The 14,655-nt window shown below is 40.6% G+C and overlaps 1 pseudogene; it reads right to left on the reverse strand.

The window, feature by feature from the left end:
- Nucleotides 1–13,605: 13,605 nt before the first annotated feature.
- On the reverse strand, nt 13,606–14,167 carry LOC107810437 (ras-related protein RABB1b-like; annotated as a pseudogene).
- Nucleotides 14,168–14,655: the final 488 nt, after the last annotated feature.

The raw sequence follows: 14,655 nt of genomic DNA on the forward strand, positions 1-14,655 counted from the left end.
CCCATATAAGCATTGTTGCGGCGTGCAGCCCGATCCGTAGCCATATATATGTATGTATATTGTTGCGGCGTGCAACCCGATCCATAGATATATAATCCTCACAACTAGGCCCTCGACCTCTCGTCATTTACCTCACCATCAAACCCTCGGTATATCTCAGTCATCAATCTCACAATCAGACCCTCAGTCTATCTCAGTAAAATAGGGAACTCAGCCCAAAACAGTTTCCACATTTTTAAGAATGTAGTGATAAAGCTAGATTTGAGCAATAAGTAGGTAAAACATGACTGAGGATGTGCTTTCAAACAAATAGAGTGAGGAAAAATAGTAAAATGCCCCTAAGGGTCTCAACAAGTCGGCACAAGGCCCCAAACATGGTATACAGCCCAAAATAGTTATAATAACATCAAACAATTAACTATCAAATGCGCATTTAATTTAATCATTCGGGATGGACTAAGTCACAATTCCCAGCGGTGCTCTACCCCACGCTCATCATCTAGTGTGTAAGTCACCTCAAAGTAATACAACGATGTATAATCCGGGGTTTCAAACCCTCAGGACAGTATTTACAATCATTACATACCTCGAACCGACGAAATTTATAGCTCGCGATGCCTTTGCCCCTCAAATTGGCCTCCACGCGCGCCGAATATATCCAAAATCAGAACGAATACATCACAATATGCTAAGGGAGCAAAGCCCAAGCAAAAACAATCAACAAAGGGCATGATTCCCGTACCAAAACCCAAGCCCCGGGCCCATGTCTCGGAATCGGGTAAAATTTACATTTTCAGAATCCCCATACCCTCACGAGTCTAACCATACAAAAATTATCCAATTCCGATACCATTTGGTCCTTCAAATCATAATTTTATATTTTTGAAAGGTTTCACAATTTTCTTCCCAAATTCCATCCCAAATCACAAATTAAATGATAAATTCAATGATAGATTCATGTACTCTAGCCAAATCTGAGTTAAAATCACTTACCTCGATGAATTTCTTGAAAAACCTTCGAAAAATCGCCAAAATCCGAGCTCTCTAGGTCAAAATATTAAATAAAACCCAAAACCTCGTATTTATAGAGTACCCCTCAGGTTTCAGCCTCCACGGGCCACACCAAATCGACCGCGGTCCGTGCAAGCCAGTGCGGTCCGCGCAAAAACAACCGCGGCCGCACAGGCCTTCCTCTGCAGTGACATGCTTTAGTATTTTGGACATAACGTTCCCTACAGATGTCCAAATTGCGATATCTTTACCTTTCTGAAAATTTGACACGAAGAGCTACAACCTTCCTTTTTGAATCATCTCCAAATTCCTTGTAGATCAAAAGATATAAGCTTTCGAAGTAGGACCTGCGGGAAGGTTCTTCACCGCGGTCGCACCCACTTTTGTGCGGTCCGTGCGATGCCTACCGTGGCCGCGCCCGTTTTTGTGCGGTCCGCACTGCACTCACCGCGCTTCTTTTTGTGCAGACGGCGTGGGTGTGTTCCGGGGCCTGCAACCCTTCTAGACCTGCTACGACTATGATTTTCGCACTAAAACATCCCGGAACCTACCCGTAACTCCCGGAACTTCAAACCAACTGCACCAATACATCCCATGACATCGTTCAAACTTGCTCAAAACTTCGGAGTGCTCACAACAACATCAAATCACCAATTTAACATAGGATTCAAGCCTAAGAACTCCAAGAACTCTTAAATTATGCTTTCGCTCAAAAAGTCCATCAAATCTCGTCCGAATGACCTGAAATTTTGCAAGCAAGTCATATTCAACACTACGGAGCTACTCCAACTTTCGAAATTTCATTCCGACCCTTGAATAAAAATCTCACTATCAGACCGGAAACTTCAAACATCCGACTTTCGGCATTTCAAGCCTAAATTAGCTATGGACCTCCAAAACACAATTCGATCACGCTCCTAAGTCATAAATCACCTAATGTAGCTAACCAAATAATAAAAATTCTGATCCGAGATCATATACAAACAAGTCAACTCTTGGTCAAAACTTTCAAATTTAAGGCTTCAAATTGAGAACTGTTCTTCCAAATTCATTCCGATTACCCTGAAAACCAAAACCAACGATTTACATAAGGCATAATATATACACGGGGCAAGTCATGCCCGAAGACTGGTGATCAAGGTGCAAAAGTTCAAAACAACCGGTCGGGTCGTTACATCCTCCCCCACTTAAACATACGTTCGTCCACGAACGTGCCCAGAGTTGTTCTAAAAGCAAACCAATCGCTGAATAACCTCATCTTGCATATACTCGGGGGCGATCCTACGTCACCCTATCTCATATAGGTCCGATAAATCATGCAACTAAAATTTCACAACCCATTCTAACCCATAAGCCTTAGAACCACATTTCTACTTCTGAAATCATTCACAAGATCAGAATCTCACATCTATACTGTGAATAACTCCAAACAAGCCGTAACAAACCATATCTGCTATCTTAGGTGCAATCACATGATATACCACATAACTCAAACACCAACAACAATAACTTCTAATCACAACAGTTGTACATAACAACCGAATACCGATAGGAAACCTCTTATCAACTAAAGTCTCATTCTAACACTTCCATATACTGCCAATGATAAACGAAACACACAATAAATCATAACCATTTCTCAGATCAATCATTCATAAGGCCACTTCTCCTTTGGCAAGGACCATAGCAAATTTCTGAGCTGAACCTCGATATTTATCCTCCCGACATACTGAAATCGAATCCGTTTGTATTCATTAATGTTCCCGATGATATCCTCTAATACAACACACCACTCCGGTGACATGACACAACAATATAGGCCTAAGCCACAACTTGCATAATACATGCACCAATAAGCAACGGTCCTAACATACTCAAATGAAAGAGTTGTGCCTCAAGATCACCAGTACCACCACAACACAAGGCTGAGAACCCGTCTCACATCATAGGAACAGAACATACGAATCTAACCTGCAAGGTCATACCTCCACATATATTCACTGCAATGCGCGACCTTATATAAACACTGCCCACATGAAACCACCTTAAATCACTATGCTCGAAATCGACAACCACACACAATTTGATATCTGGAACCAAAGCAATTCATCATACTCACGGTGAAACAAATAACATAAACCACACAGACCCGATAGGATGTAACCGATATGCCATTCACCGAGCAACACCCAATTACTTTCCCCGCTCGACTTCCACTATGAACCCCAATAGAACCGCACCATATGTGCTCATAACCAAAAAATATCATAACGTCTCACAACACAGGAAGGCAACTCATAGATCTCCCATATCACTAGTAAGCTCAATAACGGTCGCATCAACCTGTCCCTCAACAATACAGTTTGGGGCCAACTAAGCCGACTCCGCTAGAACACACATCCATATTGGCCTGCCAACGAACTCCTTATCAAGGAAGCCTGGAGCTGCTCCTTCCACTACTATAACTCCTGCTAGAGCCATACAATACGGTGCCCGGCACCAAGTCAATACCGAAATCAAAAACCCTTCCCGGCGACATGCCCGGCCACAAGAAACATATCCGAAGAGTCCCTCAACACCAGAACTGAATCAGTGGTAGAATCCTCTGCACTGACATCCATCACAAAGGCTCAACTAAGAAAGGCAATCCTTCCCAACCGTCCGCTGGGTCCTTGAAATATAAACCACTCTACTAGAACATAATCCGACGTACCTCGCCACTCAACCCATGGCATTTCCGGCATAGCCCCAAGCGTAATAGTACGGAAAAACCCAACACGGAGACAACCAGTCTAAACCACAACATCACATCCAAAATCTAATATGCCAAGCAAAGAAAGATCCACTCGAGCCTCCAAATCCCGATAGTCACTAAACAGTGCCGATACACATGATCCACAACCACAACATAGCCTGAATATGAGAATTTCCGTCTCCAAATCCACACACAATTGTCAATCCTCCACAACCTACCGCATATGCCATACCATCTCAGCATAACATGAGAACTTCATCTTCCTTCCGAGCCACAAACATCTACGTACTCAATTGGTCAAGAACTTTCTATTGGTCCCAATTTAGAAAAAAAATCACTATGCATCCCATGCTCCGCATGCCCACAGAAAATATACATGTCCAAACCGTGGTAAAAACCATCAAGAACTCTCTGAGTTCCCTTTGCACAAATCAGACAGGTCAGGACTGAATCCTTCTAACTCAACCAAGCTAAGCAAGCCATCAAAACTTAAGAGCATTGCTGCAAAATACCTGAAAGAACTTATTACCTCGAACACACACCAGGAATTAATCATATCCTTACAATACTGATTCGGTCTACTATCAAGCTACCCCATCTATCTAAATTTCCTTCTGATTCATCTTCAACTTGATATTCTCTCTTAAATATTCCCAAAAGCACTACATTCGAAATACTTCGCTCTGAAGAACTTCCTGCGGATCTAAATCCGTTACCTCCTAATATTAATACATAGAATCCCACAATTAATATAGAAAACACCACAAGTCTTGACGTCTTCCAAGAAAAACTCAGTTTCTATACCATAAGTACAACTTGAAAGCCTCCAATTATTGCATGTAAAATTTTGAACACAATATGACCATTCTCTAGAGGCATCCACTCTACTTAAACCGCAGTTAGATTGATTAAACGAACCGAACAACCTGTGCTTCATTTGCGCTCCGACACTGCAAAATGTGACCTCATTTCAATATAACCAAGCAACTTCCTGCCCTATGCACCGAGCATTCCTTACCAACCACAACTCAAGTCATTCCCCGATTCTCGTACATCTATAAGGCATAACATAACCTTTATTGAAATTTCCTTTACTCGAGCCATAACTGATTGACAAATACTCCTCAAACTGGAACCATTAGAGCACATAACCGTGCAATCAACTATTCAATAGCGGACTCCCCCACTTGGCTCAAAGCCATAGATCAAAACACGCACAATAACTTATAACGTGTATACTTTATTGCTTCCATAATACCATAGTGAGATTAGACTCAATCCTTCATAAGCTCTTGAAACACCGACCATCGGGTACTTTAACTCTATGCAAATCTCGCATTCACTCTCATAACAGTTAAGCCCACTCTATTAAGTGACCCAAATTTAAATTTCAACACATATGTTTCACATGTGAATGAGATCTTCTAACAGACAGCATAAGGATCACACAATCTCAGAACACCACAAGAGACAACCCGCCTGCTTCGCCTCAATATAACATTTCTGTATACCTTCCACCGTCATACACATTACACAGTCACTTAATCTTCCTGAGTCTGAACTCATACCGCAACATGAAATTTACTTCACTCCAACTAGGAGACATGAAAAGATTCTTCACGCGCCCATAACTCGGGGCTACACATCCAACCACAATGGAAATCAAACACTTAATAGTTCATCTATCATCCATCAGACCTTCCTCGTCACTTCCAAGTCATATAGATACCTCTCGCAGTACCAACATACTCATCACATAGTTGTCAGCCATCACTTCTACTAATAGGGACAATACCACACATATAAGTTTAAAATACTTCCTCACATAATTAGCACCTCGGTGCTCAAGCCATATGCAAAGATCCGGCCTCAATTCCTCTAGACTGACCCAACATCAAACTCACAGAGATCATATCTCGCCCCTCGATCAGGGAATCACAAGCCATCAAGGCATATCTGATACTGAGTGCTCATGCGCACATACGAACGCGTGGAAGGAATTTCAAGAGTTACTTTTCAACTTAAATCAAGGAATCACGAAAAGAATTCAAGAATGCAAAGTTTTCCTAAAGGTTTTGTAGCCTCTCGAGGATAAATACGGACGTCTCCGTACCGATCCGCGAGACTCTACTAAACCTGCTCATGACTCGTGAGACCTATGTAACCTAGGCTCTGATACCAATATGTCACGATCCCAAATCGGTCCGGTCGTGATGACGCCTTTCGTGAAGACAAGGCCAGCCGATACCACACTCACATTAACCCCTTAAGACTTAAGAGTCATTTTGAAGCCATTAGTTAAACAATGTTTCACAATAAAATCCTGAAATAATAGTGCGGAATAAAATACCAGCCCAACATCAGGGTGTCACTAGTCATGAGCAACTATCAAGGTCTGAGTACAACAAAAGTCTAAAAATGTACTAAACACAGTAACACTAATGAGGGGAAGGAAGCGGTGCTGCGAACGTCATGCAACCACCTTGCTAACTCTGATGACTTCGCGCCTGAGCAATCAACACCCGTTACCGGGTTAAGAATTGAAGAAGTCAGGCGTCCACCTGGAGAATGAGGATGAGAATTAAAGAAGTCAGGCGTCCACCTGGAGAATGAGGATGAGAAAAAGAAGAAATCAGGCGTCCACCTGGAAAATGAGGATGAAGAAAGAAAAGAAGCAGTCGAGGCACCCACCTGAAGAACGAGGGAATGCAATTGAAGTGTTGAAATCAAAAGCCCGCTCATATGAAAAAGGAGCACACTTAGAATCAATAAAGCAGAGGAGTCCAACAAAATCCCCAACAAGAAACAACAAGAGTTCCAAAAGGAATACGGAATAAGACCAATGCCCAAGAGTCACCAAGATATCAAGACAACAAGAAATGCAAGAGCATGATCTAGATAAGATTTTATAATTCATGTACCATAGTCTAGTTTAATTTTGTATTTCCTTTAAAGTAAGGTGTAATAAGGAGGTCAGCAAGCAGTAAAAACAGCACGAAGCAGCAGTAACATCACAGTCCCACGGTAGTCCCAGCTACCCAAAACTTCCCGAACTACATTGACCTGATTCCTTTATAGCCAAGGATATGTAGGAAACCTTTGAAGCAGAGGTTCGGTCAAATATTTCTAAAAATGCTTCCCACGGAGTATTCGAACGGGCAAAAATCGCTCGTGTCCGCTCACTTTATCTTTGTACGAAAACTCTTCGAGTTTCCGCACAAAGAGGGGCAGCTGTGAGCACGTGATTTTTGCCTTACGAAAAACTACTCCAAAATAAATCAAAATAAATTTCTTTTACTGTGTAATTTCTGAATTTGCGTGGTGTTAAATATTTGTTTATGTCCGTAAAATATTTGCTTTGTTATAATTAAACAAAATTAAAATAAAAATACATGTTTCATGTATATCTAGGATTTAAGTATGCATTTAATTAAGTTAATTTAAATAAAATCATAAAAATATGCATTTTGTTCTATTTTTTCCACTGTGTGATTAATGTTGTCTATGTGTTAATAGTTGTTAAAAAGGTAATTAATATCTTTGTAAGGGTAATTTTGTTTTTATAATTTTAATTAAGATTTTGTTATTTAATAATGAAATTAGAAAATAATAAAAATAAAAAAAATAATAATACAAGTTGTACAAAATCGGACCTGGATTAAAATCCAGGCCCAAAACATTAATCCCCCCCCCCACAGCCCAATCCGAACAGCCCAAGTCTGACCCAGTCCCAAGCTAAGACCAAACGACGTCGTTTGGTCACCTCTCATCAAGGGCCGTTGGATTAAATTCAACCAACGGTCAAGATCCCCTGCCCTTACCCACAACCCATAACCTGACCCATTGACCCGACTCAGTCCGACCCCAACGTTAAACCAAACGACGTCGTTTGGATTAGTGGATTGATCCTGGCCCTCCATCTTACTTGATCGGACGGACGATACCAATCCACCCCACCCCTATATAAATCCCAAACCCTTACCCCGGCCCCTAACTAAACACCCCCCCATCCTCTCCTGTTCATCGTCTTCTCAAACAGACCCCTAACCCTAGCCGCCCCTATTCCCCTTCGCCTGAAACCCGGCGGCATCAACGCCGCCGGTCACCAAAGTGAATCAGTGAATTCAAATGTATGCTGTATATGTTGTTTTCTGAACGGGGCACTGTCAGTATATTGACAATGCTCCTGTGTATGTTTGATCTTAGTTCAATTATAAGTTCAGTTTGCATTATTGTGCTGAACCCAGTGTAATATTGTCAAGTTTGAGTTCAAGTTTACAAATGATGATTAGATGTAATTGTGATAGAATGTTTACATTCTTAGGATTCAGTCCAGAACCTAAGAGAATTGGTTATAGCTGTGTTAAATCAGTTTGATAATTAAGTTTGAACAGATTTTTAAATCTGTTTTGTAAATTCTGTTATGATTTTTGCATTTAAGGCAGTAATAACAATAATTACAGTAGGATTTCAGGGACATTTCTGGGTATGAAACAGATAAAACAGTAAGGGTAATATGATATAATAGTGGGCTGATAATGGAGTGTTAATGGCTATTAGTTAATGATACTAATGGGGAACAAGGGATAATGGGCTGCTGAAAATCAGGGAAAAGTTAGCCTAATGGGATTTAAAGTGGAAAAACAGATTTTTAATGGAAATTTTCTGTTTTTAAAAGATAAAGGGGGTCCAGGCAGCACTTAAAAAGAAAGGGGCAGACCTGTATAAATACAGGAAGCTGGACAGATTTTAGAGAGAGAGATTTTTAGGATTGAGATTTTGAAGAAAAGAAAAGAACTCAGATTTTGTTTAAAAGGAAAGAGCGGAAGAAAACAGAAAGAGAAATAGAAAAGAGAACATTCACACACACACACACAATCTGAAACAGATATAAAAGCAGAAACAGAAAATCAGAAATAAGGAATCCGAAACAGAAAGAAAATGAAATCTGAAATGCATTCTTTCTGGAATCTGTTGTTTGCCTGTGAATGTTGTTCAGTCCAAATCTGAAATTTTTCCTAAGTCTCTGTCACTGTTCATCTGGGTCAACGGGTCTTGTTCAGACTTGTTGTGTTATTGGTATATTCTACTGATTTTGTTATTGCTGCTACTGCTGAAATTTACTCCTTCCACCTTCATTTTCAGGTACATGTCTTTTAAATTTTAAGTTGGAAAGAGATTCAACATGAATCATCAATGAAGCTTGAATTGAAAGTCTATTTTCTATTTGTCCAAGTTCATCAATTTAAATTTCATTTTTGTTTCATGTTAGTTAATTAGTAGTGAATTCAATTTGATAGCTATGAGCTAATTGTCTTACTTTGAAAGTTCGTATAAAGGTTTGTAATAATATTAGTTCATTATCTCATTAGTTTAATAAATTGTCCAAGTAGGGAATATGGCATGAATGTTGGTCATTATTTAATTTTGTTGTTAGCTAAGTAAGAAGTGATGTAGAAGTACCAAGAAAACTATAATAATGATATTTATTGTTAAATAAGGTTAAGATGGTGTTGATGGTATATTTTTATAATATAATAGATGTGGGTATAAACGTTGGCGAAAGGTAATATGATATAGCTTGTTACAATGTTAAAACGTTATGAATGTTTATGATATACAGTTAGGTTGCATGTAAGGTAACTCTGTTGAATTAACTTGTATAATAATTCCCTTTCTATAAATTCGATGCTTATCTATCTTCACAAAACAAAGTGGCCAAATAATTAGGCCTATTAGATTAAAAGCGAGTATATGAGAATGAAAAGAGATGTACAAGCATAAATTGCCACACTTTACATCAATGATAATTAGAAATAGAATTTGCATTAAGTAAATCATGAAAATTCTCGGAAAATATTTCCTTCCTTTATGAATCATTTATTTTCAGTTTCATATGCAATTTATTCTTTGGCATATATATATATGTCATATTTGTTTAAAAATAGTATTAATCATATTTTTATTCTGTTCTTTGAATTTGAATAGTTGGAATGAATATAACTTATATTCGGAAATCATAATCGACGAACAACCTTTAATAGATTGCGAATTCTTTTCAAAGAATTTATAGGCCTCTAAATAGGAGTTTCTCATGATTTTCATATAAAAGAAATACATAAATATAATAAACAATTTGTGGAAAATCCCTAAACCATTACAAATATTTTGCGCAATTAGGGATACGTTCGCGTACCCTGATTATATTTTTAAAAGTAAAAATTCGGATTATGCGTACGCGCAATTTCGAACGAATATTTAATAAAAGGATTTATCCAAAGGCGTTAAATCAATTTCATAAAAACCCGAGATGTACGGTTCACTATTCAAGAAAAACAAATATTCTTGATTCGACACAATTTTGAAAAATGATTGCTTAATAAATATATTATCAAAAGTTATTGTGTACACGTACGCGTGACACAAGTCCGCAATTTTTTTTAAAACACGAATATACGTACGCGTAATTCGATTCAAAGAAGGGTCCTCAAACACAGTAAGTATAAGCGGTAGCAAAAAATCATGTAACATCAATATGTTTAATAAAAATCAAGATAATTAAGCCAATCGCCAAAAAAGAGGAGGTTTACCCCGTACGGCCAAGAGCCATTGCCAAAAAATAAGAGGTCGACCCTTACGGCCAAGGGCCATCGCCAAAAAGAGGAGGTCGACCCCGTACGGCCAAGGGCCATCGCCAAAAAAGAGGAGGTCGACCCCGTACGGCCAAGTGCCATCGCCAAAAAAGAGGAGGTCGGCCCCGCACGGCCAAGAGTCATCGCCAAAAAAGAAGAGGTCGACCCCTACGGCTAAGGGCCATCGCCAAAAAAGAGGAGGTCAACCCCGTACGACCAAGGGCCATCATCAAAAAAGAAGAGGTTGGCCCCTGCTAACGGCCATCGTCAAAAAATTAGAGGTTGACCTCGTTCGAACCACGACGAGTTAACATTTGGACCAGCTCGAAATAATACCCCTACGGCTAAGGGCCATCGCCAAAAAGAAGAATTCGACCTCGTCCGAATCAATATTCGGCCTCGTCCGAACCAACCTTCGGCCTCGACCGAATCAACCTTCGGCCTCGTCAGAAACAACATTCGGCCTCGTCCGAATCAACCTTCGGCCTCGTCCGAATCAACCTCCGGCCTCGTCCTAATCAACATCCAGCCTCGTCCGAATCAAGCTTCGGCCTCGTCCAAATCAACATTCGACCTCGTTCGAACCACGACGGGTTAACATTTCGACCAGCTCGAAATAACACCCTTACGGCCAAGCGCCATTGCCAAAAAGAAGAATTCGGCCTCATCCGAACCAACCTTCGGCCTCGACCGAATCAACCTTCGGCCTCGTCCGAATCAACATTCGGCCTCATCCGAATCAACATCCGACCTCGTCCGAATCAACATCCGGCCTCGTTCGAATCAACATTCGACCTCGTTCGAACCACGACGGGTTAATATTTCGACCAGCTCGAAAAACACCCCTGCGGCCAAGTGCCATCTCCAAAAAGAAGAATTAGGTCTCGTTTGAACCAACCTTCGGCCTCGATCGAATCAACCTTCAGCCTCGTTCAAATCAACATTCGAACTCGTACGAACCATGATGGGTTAACATTTCAACCAGCTCGAAATAACACCCCTACGGCCTAGGGCCATCGCCAAAGAGAAAAATTCAGCCTCGTCCGAACCAACCTTCGGCCTCGACCGAATCAACATTCAGCCTCATCCGAATCAACATTCGGCCTCATCCGAATCAATATTCGGCCTCGACCAAATCAACCTTCGGCCTCGTCCGAATCAACATCCGGCCTCATCCAAATCAACATCCGGCCTCGACCGAATCAACATCCGGCCTCGATTGAATCAACATCCGGCCCCGTCCGAATCAACCTTCGGCCCCGTCCGAATCAACCTTCGGCCCCGTCCAAATCAACCTTCGGCCCCGTCCGAATCAAACTTCGCCCCGTCCGAATCAACCTTCGGCCATGTCCGAGTCAACATTCGGCCCTGACCAAGTCAACCTTCGGCCTCGACCGAATCAACACTCGGCCTCGTCCGAATCAACACGGCCTCGTCCGAATCAACATTTGACCTCGTCCGAATCAACCTTCGACCTCGTCCGAATTCACATTCGGCGACCTTGCTCGAATTCACATTCGGCGACCTCGCTTGAATCAACATTCAGCGACCTCGCCTGAATTCACATTCGACAACTTCGCCCGAATTTACATTCGGCAACCTCATCCGAATTCACATTCAGCCTACTCGCCCGTCCAGATTCGAGGACGCGAATGACCTCCTCCAATGCCGCCATCCTTGCCGAAGCCGCCATCCCGGCCTCGACGACCTTCCCCAACTCTACTGTCTTCTCGATCGACTCATCACTCGAGTCATTGGCCCTGATCGAACTCTGATAAAGTTCAGCCCGCGGGGATACCACTTTGATCTAAAGATCGGCACCCTCAGCCGCGATCCACACTAGTCGACCTCCACATCCGAATTTCTCGAACTACGATTAATGAAGTCCGCTCATCGAGCTCGACCAAGAGACGACCTCAATAAGCGGAGGGACTAACTGTATGGGTCAAAATTAGATTAGAGAAATTCGGCACGCGGAGACATAAGGCCGAGGTCGGACAGACATAAGGCCGAAGTTGGACAGTCATCAATAAGACCGAGGTCGGACAATGATGAAATAGCTAGTTTGCTTTGGAATCCTCAAAGGGAATATTCTACTAAATATTCATTCTAACTGTATTTTTTAGGATTTTCTATGGATACCCCTTATAAATAGGAAGGGAGGACTTCCAAAAATGGGGGGCTCTCCCCCCCCTCCCTCTCTCTCTAGAAAATATGTAAACACACCTCTCTAGAGGATCTGTGATCCCATATCTTCATCGGATCCTAAAAGGGTCCTAAGGTTCTCATGTTTGTCGATCATTCGTCTTTATTAAATGAAAAAAGATCCGTCTCACTGAAGATTGGGTGAATCTTTTCCTTTATTTACATTTTATTGTCACTTAATGTTACGTAATGCATCTTTCTTTATGCTATTAAATCTGGCCATAATCGCGGCCAATATTTATACTCGATTATGTTTTTCTATTCATATTATTCATCTCGGATCTAGAGTTAATTATCTTTAACTAGGATTTACCTCTTCATCTTTGATTGATTTGTTCAAAAAGGTTTCAATATCTTTTGAGTCAAACAATTTTATTAATAATTAGGGTGGTCTTGAACATAGAACCTCTACATACTACCATATTAAAGAACCCAAGTATATCTAACTCAAAACTTTAGGAAAATAGTTAGAGTATTCCAAAATCTTTATAAGCGTCTTTAATACCTTAGACCACCAGTATTCCAAAATAAATATAAAATTCTTTATAATAATATTTTATTATTATAATGATGCTTTTCTTTGAAATTAATTTTTCATATTCTATTATATGTTCTTTATAACAATATTTCGCTATAACAATCAAAAAAATATTCGGAACAAATAAAAATTTACGTAGGAGCTTGACTGTATCATCCTTAAGGATTCTGAACTTCTCTAAGAGTCAATGTCTTTGCACTTCATTCAGACAAATTCCTTCAAACGGATCAAAAATAGTTATTGAACTTGCATCTATTTGAAGGATTTTCCTTTAAATTTAATCTAATTTAAGAGGTTAAAATGTTAAAAATTAGAAGCAGAAAATAAAATTCCGCATAGACGGAGGGAAATATATTTTTATTTTGTAAAATAAATTGACAATGGCGTCAACCACATGAACAGTTGAGTCTTTGAGAAGCAGCAGCTCCATTGTCATTCTCACTACTCGTCCTCGGAGTCCCACTTCCAATCCTAATCCCCGAGATTTATCCTCAAAATCGCTGTTTTCTATCTTCCCATATATTCACTCCGCCGTGTTTCAAACGTCGTCTCTACATTCACCGCCGTTTCAGCCGAAGCTTCAATGAACAAACATCAGTTACTCTTAGTGAATTCCTCGCCTTCCTATGCACTAACAGTCCTAACATTTTCTCCAATGTCACACTTGTTTCCTACCACCGTTACTGTCATTAATTTCGGATCGCCATGTTGCCGTACATCCTCCAGCCAATTCGAGAGCTGCCCAAAAGTGTGCCTTTTAGTCACATCATAAACTAGCAAAGTCCCTGCAGCGCCTCTGTAATACGATTTCGTGATTGACCGGAACTTCTCCTGTCCTGCTGTGTCCCATATTTGCAATTTTATTGGCTTTTTATCGACGGTGATTATTCTGGACCCGTATCCGGCTCCGACTATGACGTCCTAAACCGGATTGAATCGTTTTTCTGTTAACTGGTTTAGAAGGCAGGTTTTTCCTACTCCGGTTTCACCCACTATTATGAACTTAATTCGGTATTCGTTCGCCATTATTTTTTTTAGGCCTTGCGCAATTTGCTTAACAGATACTGAATTAGATGGAGACGATTGAATAACAACAACCCAGCATAATCCTACTTAGTGAGTGGTGGTATGTACGCAGACCTTACCCCTACCATGGGTAGAGAGGCTGTTTCCAAATAGACCCCCGACATTCTTCCCTCCAAGAACTTCTCACCTTGCTCTTGGGGAAACTCGAACTCACAACCTGTTGGTTGGAAGTGGAGGTTATTTACCATCAGAACAAACAAAGAAGCTAATTGGATAATCCATTTATAGGTACAGGATTTTGCTCTTCTCTTGTTTTCCTAATTTGAATAGAGATTTCAAGTGCTTTCCCAAATCTAACAGAATTTGTATTACTTTGTTTCCTAATCCTAACGTTTCCTGGAATGTTTGTATTGTTGACATGATTATAGAGGCTAGTGAAAACTTTTTTGTGAAATTTTGCTTTAAACCCACCTAGTTTAAAAGAATCA

The sequence above is a fragment of the Nicotiana tabacum genome, chromosome 8 (genome assembly GCF_000715075.1).
Source record: "Nicotiana tabacum cultivar K326 chromosome 8, ASM71507v2, whole genome shotgun sequence".
NCBI classification, from domain to species: Eukaryota; Viridiplantae; Streptophyta; class Magnoliopsida; order Solanales; family Solanaceae; genus Nicotiana; species Nicotiana tabacum.